Below are 18,414 nucleotides of genomic sequence, written 5' to 3'. Positions count from 1 at the left end.
ACGTGAATCAAGCATAGCTGAAAGAGAGGATCTTTCCAAATTGTTTGTTGTTAACACAGTAGCAAAAAGAGTAATCCACAAAGAAATTTCTCACAGTCAAGAAAGGAGCTTCCATCTCAAGAAGTGCGCTGGGCGTGTATAATTGCTTCTCTTTGGCGATTTCTCCGCATGCATCCCAATTCTTACACAGTCTCAATTTGGTATTATTTTGGTTTCATTTCTTTAATGCATTTTGCTTTCAACTTTTGCTAAAGTTTATTTTCGTTGACTGCATCAGAAAATAACGGACGTGGTTCGTGTTCACTGCACCTGGCAAATCAAATAGAATTTACATCGTAGACTTAAGGGGTTTTTATCTGAAGATGCCGTGGCTACTGACCAAACCTTAATTATAAATACGGTAGGGAACCTGCTTACCTCGTATTACGTGTCCTGTCAAACAAAATTCGGGTTAAGCCTAAAAGAGCCGGGTTATTTTGGCTTGTCTCACAGCCCGGGGAGCGGATTCCGCCCCCCACCCTCGGCTTTGCAATGCTCGATTTTTCTGAAACTTTGCATGCGTGTGAAGACACTTCTTATCATTACAAAGGTTTGAACTCAAACGTATGGTTTTTGTTGTTGCAGTCATGTGAAGTTACTACATACGAGCTAGCCCGCGTGAAGCTGAGCACCGTGCGCAGTGGAAAAAGTAGAAATGGGCTGATCTGCGTGTCCCGAAAAAAATGCGAGCTGGTTTCCAAACGACCGCAAAGAACTACTCCAAAACCTCCTAAAAATCCAACTCCTGAAAGAAATGCACTGCAGCGATATATCTGGAAAAATTTCGAGCGGTTGGATTCCGCCCCCCTCGCTCTTTTAGGGTTAAAAAATCACTTTCTTTTTTCGTTTTTAACATGCAAAAACGAGAAACGATTTCTTTCCCTTGGGCCACTTTTTCGCTTTCAAATAGAAAAAGAGAGAGAATATATGTACTTGTTTTCGATTTTAGTTTCCCCTTCCAATTGAAAAACAAAGAACCCTTTTTGAATTTGTATTTTTCGTTTTCTAATTCGTTCAAAAGAACGAACTAAAAGAGCACGGACCAATTAGACGTGTTAAAAGAAGGCCCCGTAAATTCGAACGTGCGCCCTCATAAACTTATCTTATCTGCCCTTTTTAAAACTTGGTTTCAATATAATCGGCTTCACCCCGAATTAGCGGGTCTCAAATGTCAAGGCTTGGTGAAAAAAGCTCTACGTATTTGGATTCCTAGTAGTACATGTACATGTATGCAGTTTGGATTTTTACAAAATTCTGAATACATTTTTCAAGTTGGCCAAAGTTGGAGTTTGAAGCCACTGTTGGAGAGTAAGCAGGAATTTGAGAAATGGTGATCCACATCAATGCATCGATCTCTTAGATCTTACGCGTTACACAGTCCAAGGCCAACTCCGTACTCGTAACTCATTGAGTATTTGTGCGTGCGGGATCGTAGCGTTGGACCGTTGACCTTATGTGCTGGTGAAGCCGATCTTGTCAGCCGTCCCTCCCTCGAAGAAGCAGACTCTCTCCTGGAAGGTCAGTTGAATCTCCTGTACTGCATGTACCAGGTAAGAAGTCCATATACGGACATCACTTATTTTCCCTTGCAGTGGTTTATTAGCCATCAGAAAGTGATGGAGTTTAAAAAGTGAAATTTAGCAGGGAAAATATTGAAATTTGAAGCATTTAGAAGGTAGCAATTGCATTCGTTCGTGATTTTCATCGTTCATCAAGCCATCTGCACTGTGCACAGAAGGATTGCCACAATTTTCTCTATTCCTAAGAACCTTCGCAGAATAGAATAAATTACCCTCTGAAATTGGTCAAGCACAAAGCACCAGTCTTTGCTTGGCCCAAGGTTAAGTCAATGCTTCAATTTCTAAATCTGGATGATATCATCGGAGCTCATTTCATGATGCATGATGTAGGCCTAGGCTAACGCCGCTCAGTCACCTTGCGCCAGACCAGTCTTGCACTAACTTGTCAGGTGTAGTTTGTGCACGGGATGTCTAGCCAGTCAAGTGATGTCTGGATATGGGGACTCTTTTTTTCTCTTGTGTTATCCCATGTGTATTTTACCACACATTTACCCATAATTATTCCATGGCATTTAAGCTGGAGAAATGTCAGTCATTACACTGATCTCTGGAGCAGCACACCTGGACCATGTCCATTTTGCGGAAAGAATTCCATATACGAAGTTCACTTTTTAGGAGAAATTTTTGCTCCAGGACAGATTTAAAAAGGGGCGACATTTATTTTTGGGGGATAGAGATGTGAAAGGGGGTTCAGTAACTTAGGGGGACAGGTTTAAAAAGAAGGGGCCCCACGCAATAAAACGGCAAAAAAGTGAGTCCTTTTGCCGTTCTTTTTTTCCCTACTATATCCTCTACCGTTTCCTCTTTCCTTCACTATCCCGTCCTATTATTTCTCCACAGTTTTCCTGTCATTAGTACAAGGATTATTACAGTTAGTATACACATTTAAGACATTTAATCCAAATTGTGTCGTAAAGGGGAAGCGAACCTGCAATGAAGAGAACTGTTAGGTATAGAAATACAGCAGTCTAACTGACCACGCCACACGAGCGCTTGTTGCCGGAGAAAGTCGATATGTTCCATATAAAGTTACGGTTGAATTAAGGAGAGGTCAAGATGAGGTCAAGATGAATATTTAAAAAAATTAAATATTTATGAAACTGAATATGTAATTATTCACGAATATTTGTATAAATTAGAATATTTAAATATTAATAAATGTGGCTATCCGTTGTTAATATAAGTAGGTTGTGCCAAAGGAAATCAACTAGGTAAGGTACATGTCTGAGCACAATTGACTGTATGACGTGAGTTATCTCCGTACGTCGTATTATGTAAACCAAGAGAGAAAGAACAAGTAGAAATGCAGTCGGCCGTACGAAAGAAGGAATTTCAGTCCAATGCTGTATAGAACTCAGGCTAGGTGGAGTGTTGCTTCATCCATTAGCAATACATGCACTATGAGCGAGAATTGGAGTCTTACGCGCAATTGGTGAGAGAGGTGACTATCCACACCATACAGTGGAAGCGACCAGTTTGGGTTCTACCTGGCCGAATACATGTGGCGCTGCCGACATGCAGGAGTAGACCACTTCAATCAAATCCTTAAGGATGTTCTTCTCCTGTACAAGCCTACCCTCACATTTTAGAGCGCAGATAGCCACACAATAATCTAAAGACAGGTTTCAGCTCCCTTTTCCCCTTCCCTCTGTATAAATATAGAAAAAAACTCCTCCAACTGACAAGTATTCTCTAAAAGACTGAAATTTGCCCCTTTTTTCCTTCTAAACAAATTGTCCAACTTACAAACTGTCTGTAAAAGAAATTGGGCCCATTTTTCCTTCTAACCAAATCCTCCAACTTAAAAATTGTCGCAAAACACGCACTATTTTCCCCCAAGTAAAAATTGTACATGTACAGTAGGGCACATTGCGCGGCACCTCGTGAACTGTGTAGATCCATCCAGACAGATGACGGCCCTCTGCACTCCTCGTGTTGCGGATTCATGCATAAAATTACCTCAATGCTTGTGGCAGCCCAACCCCTTCCGGATATGATTCGGTTCATGCGCACACGTCGTGCGCATTCGCCATGTTCTTCAGAAGCAAAGATGGCCGCCTGTCGATGTAAACCTGGTCCATGTGTAGCTCCAAAAGTGTGCCCAAAACTCCACATTTCTGTCCTATGATGTTCAGCTCTTCAATGCCTATTGGAATCGTCTTCATTCAGCGATCAAAGTAAGGATACTTTTGTAGTAATTACGCGATATTACAGTGGACTTCGTATATGGAATTCTTCCCACTTTTGCAAATGTTTGCAGATAATCGGATTAGGATCATCAGTTGTTACTTTGTTCCTCAGAATCCAAGACTTGAGTAAATAATAAAAAGACTTACCCTGCAAGAGCTACCATTTTTTTGGGTCAAAATCAATCATATTATTTTTTATTTTCTGTGTGCTTTTCAGTTTTGATTATTTTGTTTGCTTTATGTTGGAAATTGATGATGTTCATTTTTGATACCCACCAGAAAAATACTGAATAGATTCAGTTGAAATTTGAAGGAAATGAGTGGTTTGATGCCCCTTCCAGAATGCTTTCATTCATCAAGAGAAAGTTTTGTCTGACACATTCAAAGTAACAAATTGAAATCATTAATTTTAATGCAAGATTATCTGAGAACATGAAAAATTGTATAGAAATTCTTTTCTATTGTATGATTTTATAAATGTCCCTGGGGGCATTTTATCTGAAGTATTTTTTTCTGTCCCATGTTTTCCCCTAAATGATAATTGTTTTGAAAAAAAGTGTATTACAAATTTTTGCATCCATTACACAGTAACTGTGAACTTTGGATTACAAATTACACCATATGAAGGAGAAGGGTTATTAAAAACAAGCAACCACCACATACATGTGTACATACATTAACAGTGTATTACCATTCAAGAGAATGTTCCGTTTCCTCATCTACATGTACAGTGTGTACATGTACCTCCGGGAATTTATTCTTTTGTTTCCCATGGATGTACATGTACAGTTTTATCTGTAAAATGTGACCAAGTTGATTTCATGTGCCGTAGTTAGAGCGCATTCAGTTCTGTATCGCACATGTACTTTGAAATAATATTGCCACTGAAAAGGAGAGTTTATATCTGATCCTTACTTCAGAAATTATTCTAGGAGAGAAAGCCGCTTTATTTGTGGGTGTTTTAATATAGCTCCCACAGCCCAACTGACATGATGCATGTTACCATTTTTGTCGAACGGGATTGGTGGTTGAATTCATGTGTGGTGTGTTATTTGCTGGACACTGCTAATGCACTTGAGGCTTTTCCGGCGTACGTGCAGAATGTCAAAGGAAAGTTTAAAACCAATATTACCGGCGTAGTAGCACGTGTGGCTGAATTTAGGGTGAGTTGAATATTAAAATGCCAGCTCTTATCAGTGAATTGAAATACTGGAGAACAGTGCAAAGGTTGACTGTGCAAAGTCTGGTTTCGATTACAATATTGACCAACCATAAAATTATCATTGAGGAGTTTTTATCCATTTTTTGTTTCCATCATATCTGACCCCAAGTTTAAGTGTGAACTGGCGTTGTTTTCATGAATGTGCTGAAAAATTTATGTTTTGCAACTACATTTTAAATTTCACAATGATATACTTGTGCTGAGAATGTAATTAATTTACTGAGAGCAGTGTTTCTCATTAGAAATCAAAAGACTAGAAAAGACTCTTTGATTTGAATATTTATTGAAAGTTTTCATTGATTCGTTGAAATCATTCAAGTTGGTACCAGTCAGTTCTTCTATGTTACGGGACCAGTAGCTCTGAAAAAGTCTTTTCTAGGAAACTTTAACAATGAACCCTAAACCCCATTGATGCATGGTGATATTATACTGTGATCTGAAGCTTTGAAACTGTTAGAGTTGAGCATTTATGCAGTATCATCTGCATGCCAAAGAGTTTATTGGAGAAGAGGAACAGGATTTTATCATGTTGTGGTTGGGCTATGGATACGTTTTGGAACTCACAGGATATATGACGTAAAGTAATGTAACCACATTCCACAATTGTATTTTGTGCAACATTTTCAGAGGAACAGGATTTTATCATGTTGTTGTTGGGCTATGGATACGCTTTGGAACTCACAGGATATGTGACGTAAAGTAATGTAACCACATTCCACAATTGTATTTTGTGTGCAACATTTTCTTTAATCTGATTAGGCCATCGCTTGAAATTTACAAATCAGGGGTTTTGCTTTACCCCCCTTTTGGCTTCAAGCAAATTCCCCATATCGGTTCTTATAAAATAAACAGGCAGTTTCATTTATAGAGCAACCAAGTCTCAGATTTATGTTGGACAGAATGTCCACTACTGACAAATTCCCCAGCAGGATTGAATTGAACTGTCAAAACACACAGCATGCCCTCCACATCCATTCTGCCAGATAATTCATTCCAGTGAAGGACCACAGTTCATTTTTTAAATAATCTCTATGCATGAAGTCCCATTGAAATGGTACCATTTTAATTAAAAACAAGCTGTGAAAAGCTAGTATGAACTCCAAGGGGGAAAAAAGAATAAAACGAACCCCAATCCACATTGACCGGAATTACAAATTAATTTTTTTAAATTTTAATTTCTGCAGAATATATGTTGCTTGGAATTTAAACTCCTCTCTCTTGAAATACATGTTTACTGCCAAAGTAATGTACATTTGATGAACACAATTTTTCCTGTAATAAGACAGCTCCATGTGGAGGTGTGTGTGTACCGATATATTCAGTCATTAACAAAACTTTTAATTAGAAGTAATCATTATGGATTGCTACTGGTATGTACCGGACATGCCTATATGTGACCTGTCACCACACAACTCGCTGAAAGTCAGAATTTTCAAAAACTAAGAAATTGGTATTTTGGAATACAGCAGAAAGAGAGCTTTGCAGTGGTACATGGAACACTTACATGTACATGTAGGATAAAAGTATAAGGTGACAATGTCAACTTTATTCTGGCAGCTTTGCGTCTTTGTTCCTGATATTGTTTCAACATTTCAGACTAGGCAAGAATAATGCTATCATCAAAAATGCTGAAAAAATGACATTTTTTAGTTAAATATGTGATCCTGCGAAATATTTGGAATTACATGTAAATAAGAGACGAGTTACTCTTTTCCAATATTCCAAATCCCCAAATCCACTTCAATATGACTTTGAACCCTCAAAATAGAAAAAAAACGGAATGTGACTGTACTCTCATGTTGTTGTGATGGGTTACATGTATGCAAAAGTTTCAAAGCATTGCAAGAAAGCATGGGCAGGCAATGCCAGGCAGGAAATATGCAGCTACATGTACATGTACGGTACATGTACTGGTACATGTACCTTAGGTCTGCCACAGGTCTGTCCATTGTTTTGTTTGGCTTTTTAGTAGACAAGGTTGTCGATATTTATACCACCCAGGACCCCTGACCATGCACTGACTGCATGATCAGATATGAATTAGGTGGCTGTGTACTTTGTGCAGCCATGCACAGATGCTGGTCTGAGCATCCAGGCAATGGGTCAGTGGTATTGCTTATGTCATACAATTTGCATACACCTGTACTGTTCCTTTGTTTGGGGCCCTTTGTCCACAGATCACCTTGAAAGCCTACATTGTGTAATGTACATGTAGCAGTATGCATTTGTGTGGTCTCATCAATACAGAGTGGAAAACTTTCTGGCCTTCAACAATTAGCACCCTGCCATATGGCACATGTACACATGCAGTAAATTGGCTGGAATGTACATGTACATTAGATGGTATATATATGCATGAACATGTACATGCATGCATACATGTATTTGGTGCAGGTACTTGTGATGCAAAACACGCCCATTTGGTCCTTGGAGAAAATGATGATGCTGCCCAGAAGCATAGCGCAAAGAATGGCTGAACTACCCCATGATGCAGCCTGATACATGTACTTCCATCCTCGTGTGTTTCTTTATGGATGTATGCTGAAAATGTACATGTCACACTGAGGCCATGCACACTGTAACAATTCCCCTATACTGATACATGTACTTCCATCCTCGTGTGTTTCTTTATGGATGTATGCTGAAAATGTACATGTCACACTGAGGCCATGCACACTGTAACAATTCCCCTATACTGATACATGTACTTCCATCCTCACGTGTTTCTTTATGGATGTATGCTGAAAATGTACATGTCACACTGAGGCCATGCACACTGTAACAATTCCCCTATAGTATACTGATACATGTACCTGTTTGGCAGTTCAATGCATTTGTATGACATCATACAGTGCATGTACTTGTACATGTAGGCCTACATGTACATGTCCTTGTAGAATGATCTCAATGCACATGCCGTACAAGTATTACCGGTATGTTTGGAACATGTACATGTATGGTATGTACATGTATGCACATGTATGTATTCATGCACATGTATGCCAGGCCACTGTGTCAGTCTGATTGAATTACACGCATGTACAGTAGGCCTGAATTCCAATCATGATTGTTTGGGCTTGCTTCTATATAGAGGCATACATGTACTTGCACTGCATGTTTGCATTGTAACATTATGCCTGGTATGGACCTGAAGAATGAATATATTCCAAGTATGTAGTGTGCATGTCCTGATACCAACGTGCACAGTTGTACAAAATGTTCTCAAACAGTACATGAAACGTAACATGCTGTACACTTCAGAATTCATCACATTTATCGATACATGTACATGTACATGTAAGTTTTATGCTATGGTCATGCGCAGTATGTTCGCTTTCACTTGGATAAAAGTGAAATGCTGCATGCTACGGGTACATGTTTGGATACACATGTACGTTGAATAGTCTTGCAGGTACATGTACGTACAATGTACCACGTGCTTGAAATACATGTACATGTGTGGACGGGCTAAAAATGTTTACGTTACCCTAATAGTACTTACAGTGTTGGAGAAATGCGAGAAAGATGTTGGAAGATTTCTTTTCAGCCTGTTAGTAGCTGGTAGTCTAATTTCACACCTGACATGACCGTCAGTGCTTGCTTTGTTGTGTCGCCCGTAGAAAAGAATTCCAATCCAATCAAATTCATAACTTACATGGAGGGTATTAAAAATGGGTAGAGATAACGAAGTATGCCTTTTGAAATGCTCTTTTTCCAGGAAACTTCCTGGAAAAAAGACCTTACCGTAATATTTTTTTAGGGAAACTTTTTCAACCTTAACCAATTTCAACTGTAGCCAGTAACACATCATTGAGCCTGTTCCTGAAGTGAATAGTATTCCCCTGGGTCAAGTTTAGATGGCTTGTTCTTGACACAGGTTCCTTGTTGTTGCACTCAAATGGCTTGAATATGACCCAAGAACACAGTTCTGGGAACACCACCTCCCTGTTGGAGAAACTCCTGGGATTTTGATTTTTGAAGTGCTGCACAAATCCTGCGAGGTGACTGACAAAACTGGAGATGTTGGAAAAGTTTTGTAAAAGTAACATGTAACATAAATAATTTCCCATAACGCAGAAACAAATTTCCTTTTTTTAAATAGGAAATAAGGCAGCCTAGAATTCCAAACATTAACTCCTGAAACAGTACCGGTTCCTTGATGCTGCCATGTTGCATGTTGCTGGCCACTCGGACTAGCAACAGCCGATTGTACTCGTACGTTCTCAGCATTTGAGCCGCTGACCCATGAACAACAAATTACATGTGAGCTGTTCATGAAAGTATGAGAACAGCCCACCTAACTCGACCTGTTGTACATGTACATGGCTCCTTCATTCATTCACACCGGTAAATCACCCTTTTCCCTGTGGTGCCCCCAACCTCTCTCCCTCCCCCCAACTGACTGACATGTTCCTGCATTGTTTGTGTCTTTGCAGAGTCACAGTCATTGTCGACCTCCCCGGAGTTGACTGAGTGAGAAAGGTTGCCATCTGCATACACACACGCACCCCGTGTTGTGTCTCGCTGCTCCATCGATCGGCCAAATTCACAAGACCGCCCTGTCAAATTGTGGTCCTGCCCTGTTTCTTGTTTCTGCAGTGCTGGTTGCTTTACATTTAGGACAGACTGTCCTGCTTAAGAAGAGGAAAAATGAACCCTGAATATTTTGAGAAACTGCTGCAAGTCATCATCAAAATCTTGGACTAGCATTCCCTAGCTAAAGTTCCCTGACGAACTTGAAGAACATTTTGTAGACTACACTCCAGCAAAGAGCCGCCATCATAAGCCCCTCACAATTTGTCTTTGCATCTACTGTTGCAGCTCAGGTATGTACCAAATTTGTTGTCTTGAAAAGAAAATTGGAATGTATCGGCCCAGAGAACAAACCTCATTTTGTTTTAACTGACTTGTTGACAGTGGTACTGCGTTGTTTATTTCAAGTATTTGTCTCAGCGGAACCACATGAACCATAACACGTACATGTAGGTACCGAACATATGTGAACATGTGCAGTAAATTTGTGCATGGTACCATGTACATATTTGTATTGACCCAATGAGTGCAGAACAAATGTAGAGTAGGCCTCATTGCCATGCTTAAACAGAAAACAAAAACCAAAAAAAAAAAGAAAAGAAAAGAGTAGCTAGTGTTGAATTTAGTGTTTGTCTGAAAAACGTTAAATGTGCATTATTTACATGTACCATACATTTCAAGCTCATTTGAATTAGCCACCAACAGACACATGTACATGTACTTCAAAGATACCGGTAGGTGCATACACTGCTTGTATACATGTAATTCATTTTGCACATGTAGTAGTTTTAATTTATTCATACAAAATTGGAACTTCTATAACCTACATGTACACAACCTACTGGTACCGCGTCTTAAAAATTTGGTTAATATGTACATGGTATTTGTACCTGTAAGTTACTTGCACAAATTATTTGCATATTGTAGGTGCCACATACAGTAGGTACAGTCCAAGCATTTAGTTATAAATTGTCAAAAACCCGTGAAGAATGATAGTTTATCAAAACTCTTGACTAACTAAGTCTTTTTTATTTGCGATCATTTCATACCGATAGCTGTCAAAACCAAAGATCGTATAGCGCTGCATAGCTGCACAAGATGGCGAACTTCACCATGAATACACGTAAAATGTTGTAATCTCATAGGCGCCATTTGAGCCAACGATACGCCTGCGCAATGCACATTAATGCAAAGGCGCAGGCGCTGTAGCAGGCACGTGCACCTGGTGAGCAAGTGCCCAAGCATTACCGTAAACTGCGCAGGCATATCGCTTGCTCAAATGGTGCCCATGGTAATTACACCATTTGGGCAGAGTTATCCATCTTGCGCCTTCAGCGCTATACGATCTTTGGTCAAAACCAAATGATCCATTGCAATATCTGTAGCTACCGGTAGATTAACGGTACATGTAGTTTGTAGATGTAGTTTTTCTTTTATAAAAGTGCAGACAGGATCTGTAATACAATTCTTGCTAAATCTGTTGGGAAGGTCTGCTCTTCCCTATAATTTTTAAAATCTATTCGGACAGCTGTTAATAAAAGCTACATACATGTATAGGATACCGGTAGAACCTCAAGCTAGATTTAAGGGAGTAGGACACAACACAAAGTTAAAGAATGTTGGAACTTGCCCAGTTTACTGACCTCTGTCTGCTAGCCATTGTCTGCACATTTTAATGTAAGACCTGGACACAGGTACATGTAGATGTTGGTCTGGTTCGATAACACCGGTCAAATTCCATTGTTCTCTATATAAAAGACCATGAATATGTATGTGATCATGTATATATATTAATTAATAACAGAAGGAAAAACAAATTGATTGGCCTGAGTGGTCACTTTGACCAGTCAGGTGCCCCTACCGTCTGACTTGGTCAATTACAACTACATGTAGGGACCATTGGATGGAGTACCTGAGATTGCCTAGCAAGGTTGGCAGGCTCTGGAACCAAGCTGGGGGGGGGGAGTACCAGCACTACATGTAGCTTGGGACATAGCGGTACCGGTACCAGAGAACACAACAAATCTTAGAATGTCTATTATGCCATTTAGCAAGTGAAGACCATGTACATGTATACCGGTTTGCACCGGTACACATGTTTATGTAATTCTGTGTAGGATCTTGTTCTTATGAGGCCACTTTACTTTGCCTTGTGGATTCCAAGTACTGAGTGCTTTAGCAGAGAGGGTTGAAAATGCAGTCCAATTTCCTGTCATTGATGAAGCCGTATCTCGGTCAATCGATGTTAATAATATTGCGAGTGCATTCTTGGCGTTGGCATCCTTGGTGTTCGCATTAGGAAATGCGACTTCATGTACACTATACATGTACATGTATATTGGTCACTGTGCCCTTTGGGCACTCCTCCAGGGTAGTGCCTCAGGGTGTTACTCAAGATGCTATCCTGATGCCAACCAGGGCCTTGATATACCGGTAACATTTAGATCAGCTTTATGGGTAACAGGCAGAAACCTGATCGGTACAACAATAGGAACAGAACATTGGCGTGAGATCTTGTTGGTTACTGTTGAGCATTCCTGAATGGCATCTTATAAAAGGCCATGCCCACATTAGTCTTGCTCAAGGCAACATATCAGAGTGCTCTTATGAGTGCTGCAGTAGTTCATTCCCAGGCAGCGTTCTTGCACGTGATTTATTGTACATGTATGTGCTTGTCCAGTGTTGTCTTTCCGTGCTGTCTGGCTTTCTCTCTCGGTACGGTTCCATATGGTGGTGATGGTGCAGTGCCATTGCAGAGTAGCCAGAGACAGGACATAGTTTATTATGCCACACACACTCACACAACCATCAGCCTGATGTGTCACAGTTCTGACAGTCTTGTATAAAGACTATCTCTTTGTTCAATTACAAAAACAACTCCACACGTACATGTATTTGGTGAAAATGCCGTGGATGAACTGAATTGCAATTTTTTTTTTTTCTGAAGAAAAATCCCACTATCAGTGTGCCCTAGACTACCCAGGCCATGGATATTTACCCAAATGATTACTTGTAGTTAAGTGATAAGCAAGATCATTAATACAGAGCTTTGAATCACCACTGAGGAATAAAAAATCCTCCATGAGTACCATATAATGATCTTGCTTCCAACATTATTAACCTCACAATTTCTGAAGTAGTCTACATACAGTGTAAATGTATGGTAAGTGTAATCCTGAAGTTGGAGATAGCGGTACATGTACCGTACATACACAGCTAGTATTTTTTACAGGTTAAGGTCAGTTTTGTGTGATTTTTAACCTGTATTTACCAGTATGTACATGTACTTCAGTTATACAGGAACATGTATAAATTCCTGTATATTATTGACTTACATGTACAGAAAGTTTAATTTACAAAGACTATTTACAAGTAACCTGTTACCGGTATGTTGTGGGTGTTTTTTTCTTTCCAACTGGGAGTTCAAACTTGTGTGATACTTATTTCTAATGGCCTTGTCTTTGGCTTCTGGAAATTTCAGAAAGTTTTGCTTGCATACAATTCAGGCAGGATGATGAGTACCGGTGCTTACTGGTACTCTCCCCCTCTCCTATTGCCTCAAGGTCTTCATCTGTAGGTTTCCTTTTTCAGTACATGTTGAAACCTGACTTCACAATTGCATCAGTTTGGAGTTGTGTAGTCCAATTTCTCTAGTCCCCTTGGCCAGTTGATAGATGTACATGTACACATGAGTATGTATTTCCTTCAAAGTGGTGATGAAAACATTCAAGTGCTCTTGCATTGGAATAAATCATTTTGAGCCACACTTGTCTGGACTGAAGAAATTCTTCTGGACTTGAAGGCAGTCGAAAGTTGAAGGTAAGCCAGAAATGCTGATTGAAAAAGGTATGTATGGTCTGATTTACATCTACATGTATGCACTGGTTTGTGAGTAACTTCAGTTTTATGTAAAAGAAACCTTTTTTTGTTTGTTCAATCTCTATTCTAAAAAAGGAAAAGAGAGATATTTACATGTAACTTGTAATTACATGTAACTGTAGTTTGATATTTGTAGCAACTTTGCTCCTGTACTAGAAATATCGGTATACATGTAGCTGTTAATCTATTCTGACTTCAGTTTTTGTCTGTTGGTGTTTCCATGGTGATGACTGCATCTCACAGCATCGGACAAGAAAGAAAGTGGTCGCTCACCTCTCGCCGAGTGTGATTGAAGTAAATTAATAAAGGTGATGCAGAGAACATGAAATATTCATGAGTTCGTGCATTTGCAGGCAGTCTTGGTGTGGGGTCAGTCTGTCATGGTTTCATAAGAATAGGCTTCATTCACTGTGCATTCATGCTCCAGTATTTTTGTTTGTTACCAAGAAAACCATTACCACCAGCAGTGGTAGGTGACAATGGAGCATCACACATTTTCGTCTGGCTTTTGTGAGGGATTTCTGGGTGTTGCGGATTGGGGATTTTGAAGTTGGTGTTTACAAAAGGTTTTAGTTCCCATGCCGAGAATTCTAATCCCTTGTGAGATTTAGGAGAGGAAGTACTCATGTTCAAGTACATGTTCTTGTATGTGTGAAGTCATGCATCAGTTTAGCTGGATAATGAAAGTAAAAATTTGACCCCCAAATAATTGATTACTCTTCAAAAGTGAACTAAAGTGCATTTTCTCCCAGAATTGAAATTTGCAAACTCCTTTGTGAATTGAATTTGTAGAGTAAATCCTTCCAAACATACATGTAAGGTATAGATGCTATGGTGTATGACAGGTGCAGTGCTTGCTATTTTACAGTGGGTGATTTTTTTTCTCCTGCTTTTGCAATTCCCTGGTGTAAATAAATCGTGAAAGGAACATTTACACCTTGCCAATTTTCTGTTTATCCAGTTATGTCTTCACCATGATTCTGTGCATGATTCTGTTGTAATTCTAATCAACAATTTAAGGAACACGTCGGTCATTTGTTGCACCCTATAGACACATGAAGGTTTACTTAATTTCAGTTCAATGAAAGTTTGACTCGTTTGATTTTACCCTCAAATGTCTCATTGTTTCTAACTTCCCAAATCCTCCAAAGGACCCTTCCCAAATCCTCCAAAGGACCCTTCCCAAATCCTCCAAAGGACCCTTCCCAAATCCTCCAAAGGACCCTTCCCAAATCCTCCTTTCCACTGCACAGGAAACCAATGGCTTACTCTTTAGACAGTGTTTCAACTTGCAAGGAACGTTCCTACCTTCCCTGAATCCTACAAAACTAGCCAACACTGTACCTGCTGGTATATGTAGATTCTGATGGATTTGGGAAGGTAATTGTAGGTAATTGTGACATGTATGTATGACCATAATAATGATTGGTTTCTGACAAGGAATGTTTGCAGTATGGTGTGCTACATTCATGCACAATCATTTGTGATATGATACATGTACGTGTACATGTATGTGCTAATCTCTACTGTCTCTAGCTGACAGCATGGGATTTTTTTGGCCTCCTTGATAATAATATGTTCCGATATTATGTCATTTTGACTCACAGTGCACCTTATGAACTTTCCAACTCTCGTTGTGTGGATGATTTACCGGTACAACTTTGTATTGGATGTGGTCACGGATGTGAGGCCAGTTGGGAAGATATCCTTGTTTTTCTTTTTCTTTTTATGAAAAATTACTTTGGGATACTTTGTAGTGAAGCAATTTTGTAGCTCTGTACCCAGTACATGTATTTGAGCGATAAAAACTAACAGCCAGTTTCATTTTCAAATGAGAGAGAAGTTGGTTTCATTTGCAGGCTGGGACAAAGATATTCCTCATCACTGCAGGATGAAGTTAATGAAATTTCACTGCAGTATAGAAAGGAAAAAACCTTTGAAATGGAAGAGTTTTTGGTGCCTCACCCATGGAGGAAGCAGTTATGCAAGTCTGTTTGTGTTTAGTTTTTAAGGTCAGAGTTCAGAAGCTAAAGATCGAAAGGCATTGAGCCTTTGCCAGACATTACATGCCACTTCACCCACGTGAAGCTGGGAAAGAGAATTTTCCGACCTCTTAAAAATACAGGTAGGCCAAAGGCTGATGATATACAGAACATTTTTATGCTTTGGCCTTGAGAAGTGAAAGATACATGTATATGGGTTGTGTATTTTAGTTGACTGGTCACGTAGTCCGGTTTGGTACTGGAACTGACAGGTTGAAAATCCATAGTCCATCTAGAAACGTTGCGTAATGCACGTAGGCAATTTTGTGTCATGCACGTAGGCAATTTTGCTGAGGCTTGGCCATGCTGCACTGGTTCAGAATGTCACTACATGTACTTGTACATGTTTATTCTGATTTCTACATGGCAGTTTATTCTGATTGTTTCTTTTTCGATTGCAATTTTTGATGCATATATCAGGCATTTGTTTAGCCAGCTCCACATTGAGGGGACAGTTTTCTTTGTTAGGAAACTCAGGACCGAGCCACCAACTTTGTCCATTCAATGTTTGTGTGTAGTTCCCACAAGTAACAAAGGAGCAGTCGTTAAATTGGTTAATATGTCAAAGCAGTGTTGAGCACAAAAAATTGCTTGCCACATAAAGTGTTTGCTTATTCCACCGCGACATCCACACCGTATGTAAAATGCCATCCACACTGTGCTCCACAAATTCCCCTCTGTAGAGCATAGGCAGACCCTGCCCAATTATTGCGATTACTGTCAGTAGGTGCTGCATGTATCATTTCAAAAAGCCAGTCAGTGATAATGAGTAAATAAAATCATGGGGGGTCGTCATCAATGAATACCCAAAGTTTCATTATTGGCAGGGGACTGGGCAAATAGACGACACACAACCACCAATTCCATGTACTTTCAGAATATGTTTACTTTAGCAGAGGCTTTTCTGTAGCTGACTCAAATATATTCTGCATGTACACATGTTATGCACATGGATATATTTTGATTTTACCAAGTCCAGCTAGTTCTCATTATGGTGGTGGTGTTATTTTTTCATTCATTTCCGCAGCCGCTAAAGGGCTGAATTAGGCATGATCTTACAAAATAAAATAACAAAAACTGATAAAGGAAACATATTCATTGACATGAACGTGTTCGTACCATTTGGACGTACATGTACAGATAAAAACAAACTTATATGTTTCCTGTATAAGAACCCACATTTCCTGAATAAAGCCTTGATATCAACTTAATTACAAGGTACCGGTAGCTATCATTCAAAAGCATATTGAGAGATGGAGTAGGACTAGATTTATACTGGCACCTCTCTGTTCTGCATACATTTACATGTAATTTGTTTGCATGCAGGCACTGATCCAAGGTGGGTTTATGGGATGAGTTCCCCCCCCTCACTCCGAGACAAAAAATGGGGAAAAGAGGCAAAAATGGAGAAGATACTAAAATTAACTAAAGTAAGCACACCAATAGCATTGTCAACAATGTTTAGCATGTATAATAATGTTTCTGGACCATTTTGCTTGTCCACAAAAATGACTCATTAAAAAAATTGCCTGCCTAACCCCCTACCCTGGAAAACTTTCTGGATCTGCCCCCGATGTGGATTAGAAATCTCACAGATGAAAAAATCGGGGAGATTTAATGAATGATTGAGCCAATTTAAAGCAAATTCCCTTCCTTCTATCACAGAGTGTGTCAAATTGGGTAACATTTAAGGCAGCTTCATACAATTGGTATTGATATCCTAAAATTAAATCTAACAACCGTTAACTGCCGTTTCTTAATCCTCTCAGTTTGATTTATCTAAGCATGAGTGAGGGCTGAATGCCATACAGGTGCAGGGGCATCAGTATTGAAATTAAAGGAATTAAAGTAATTCCAGAAATTAGGGGTCCAGAAGTGTGACATTTTCGTGTCCCTGTTACACCTGACCTTTGTTATTTGGCATGAAAATATCACCAAAATTGATTTCAAACTATTACTATTTGTTTGGCAAGTACTTTGCATTAATTCATCACTCTTGGAAATTAGATAATGTGTTCTGAACTTACAAAATCATGTGTCAGATGTGACAGGAACACAAAATAACTGGACGCCTAATTTCTGGAATCACCCATAACCTCTCATAATATAGTTTTGGTAATTGCCTTGTAGCCGACTGTAGGTCCCTGGTTAGAACTTGAACAGTTTAAGGTATTATACGAAGTGCTCATGCCTAATTAATGGAGTCTTCCTCCAAAACAGACGTGGCAGCTGCTTTGCCCTGAGTGTTATGCCCGACCGCGTCTTCCGCTGGTTAACTGCTCTCGCTGTGTTGGGTACATGTCGGCCAATTTTTACAATAATATGGAGTGTTGTTAGTCAGTGCCTCTGAGTTTAATATAAATGTACTACCATATTTTTTAAAATAACCTAAGTCCTGTAAAATAGGCAGAGGCAATCAAAAGTCAGCTGGTTGCAAAGAGTTGGCAAACTCCAAAATGGTGTGACTGCTTGCAAACTACGGTTTGACTTTTTTAGACAAGCTCCCTGAAAAGTTGAGTCTCATTCATGGTCATTTTGTGGGATTCGGTGCAAATAACGAACATGTAGATTGATTCTTAAGGAGTTCCTGTTCTGCTTATAGTGTTAGTACTAACAGGGGGTAAGAGGTCCACATAACGATGCCACTTGACAACCTGTACTCAAACCCTAGGAGACTGGTCTAAAAACTTCTGTTATTTACAATGGAAGTGAATATGGTACCTCAATAATTTCGCTGCTGAATATGACTTTTTAGGACAGTGTATTGCTTTTAGGTGGCTAATAAGTCGCTGCAGGGGAAACTAGTGGCATCTGACTTGGGCATTTTTCCCTTATACTGTACATGTAGGTTTATGAAGCATTTCTGTAGCCAAGGATTTCAAAAGCACTGTAGGCACTGTAGGCACTGTAGCTCCTAAACCTGTGAAGAA

General features: G+C 39.5%; 1 protein-coding gene across 3 annotated transcripts in view; it reads left to right on the top strand.

Annotated features, from left to right (window-relative positions):
• The first annotated feature begins 1,369 nt into the window (after positions 1–1,369).
• The window catches only part of LOC110985047 (uncharacterized), a 22,800-nt gene continuing 5,755 nt past the window's right edge, over positions 1,370–18,414 (top strand). The window contains exons 1-2 of one of the 3 annotated variants that reach the window (XM_087132465.1): positions 1,370–1,557; positions 9,467–9,856. The gene's annotated coding sequence lies outside the window, so the exon portion shown is untranslated. Of the gene's footprint in view, positions 1,590–9,466; positions 9,857–13,027; positions 13,383–18,414 lie in introns of those variants that run through there. The other 2 variants (XM_087132464.1, XM_087132466.1) reach the window with 2 other exon arrangements.

Source organism: Acanthaster planci, linkage group LG02 (assembly GCF_054643075.1).
Source record: "Acanthaster planci isolate LZ-2023a linkage group LG02, COTS_SCS, whole genome shotgun sequence".
Taxonomy (NCBI): domain Eukaryota; kingdom Metazoa; phylum Echinodermata; class Asteroidea; order Valvatida; family Acanthasteridae; genus Acanthaster; species Acanthaster planci.
This window is presented reverse-complemented; position numbering and strand designations above follow the sequence as displayed.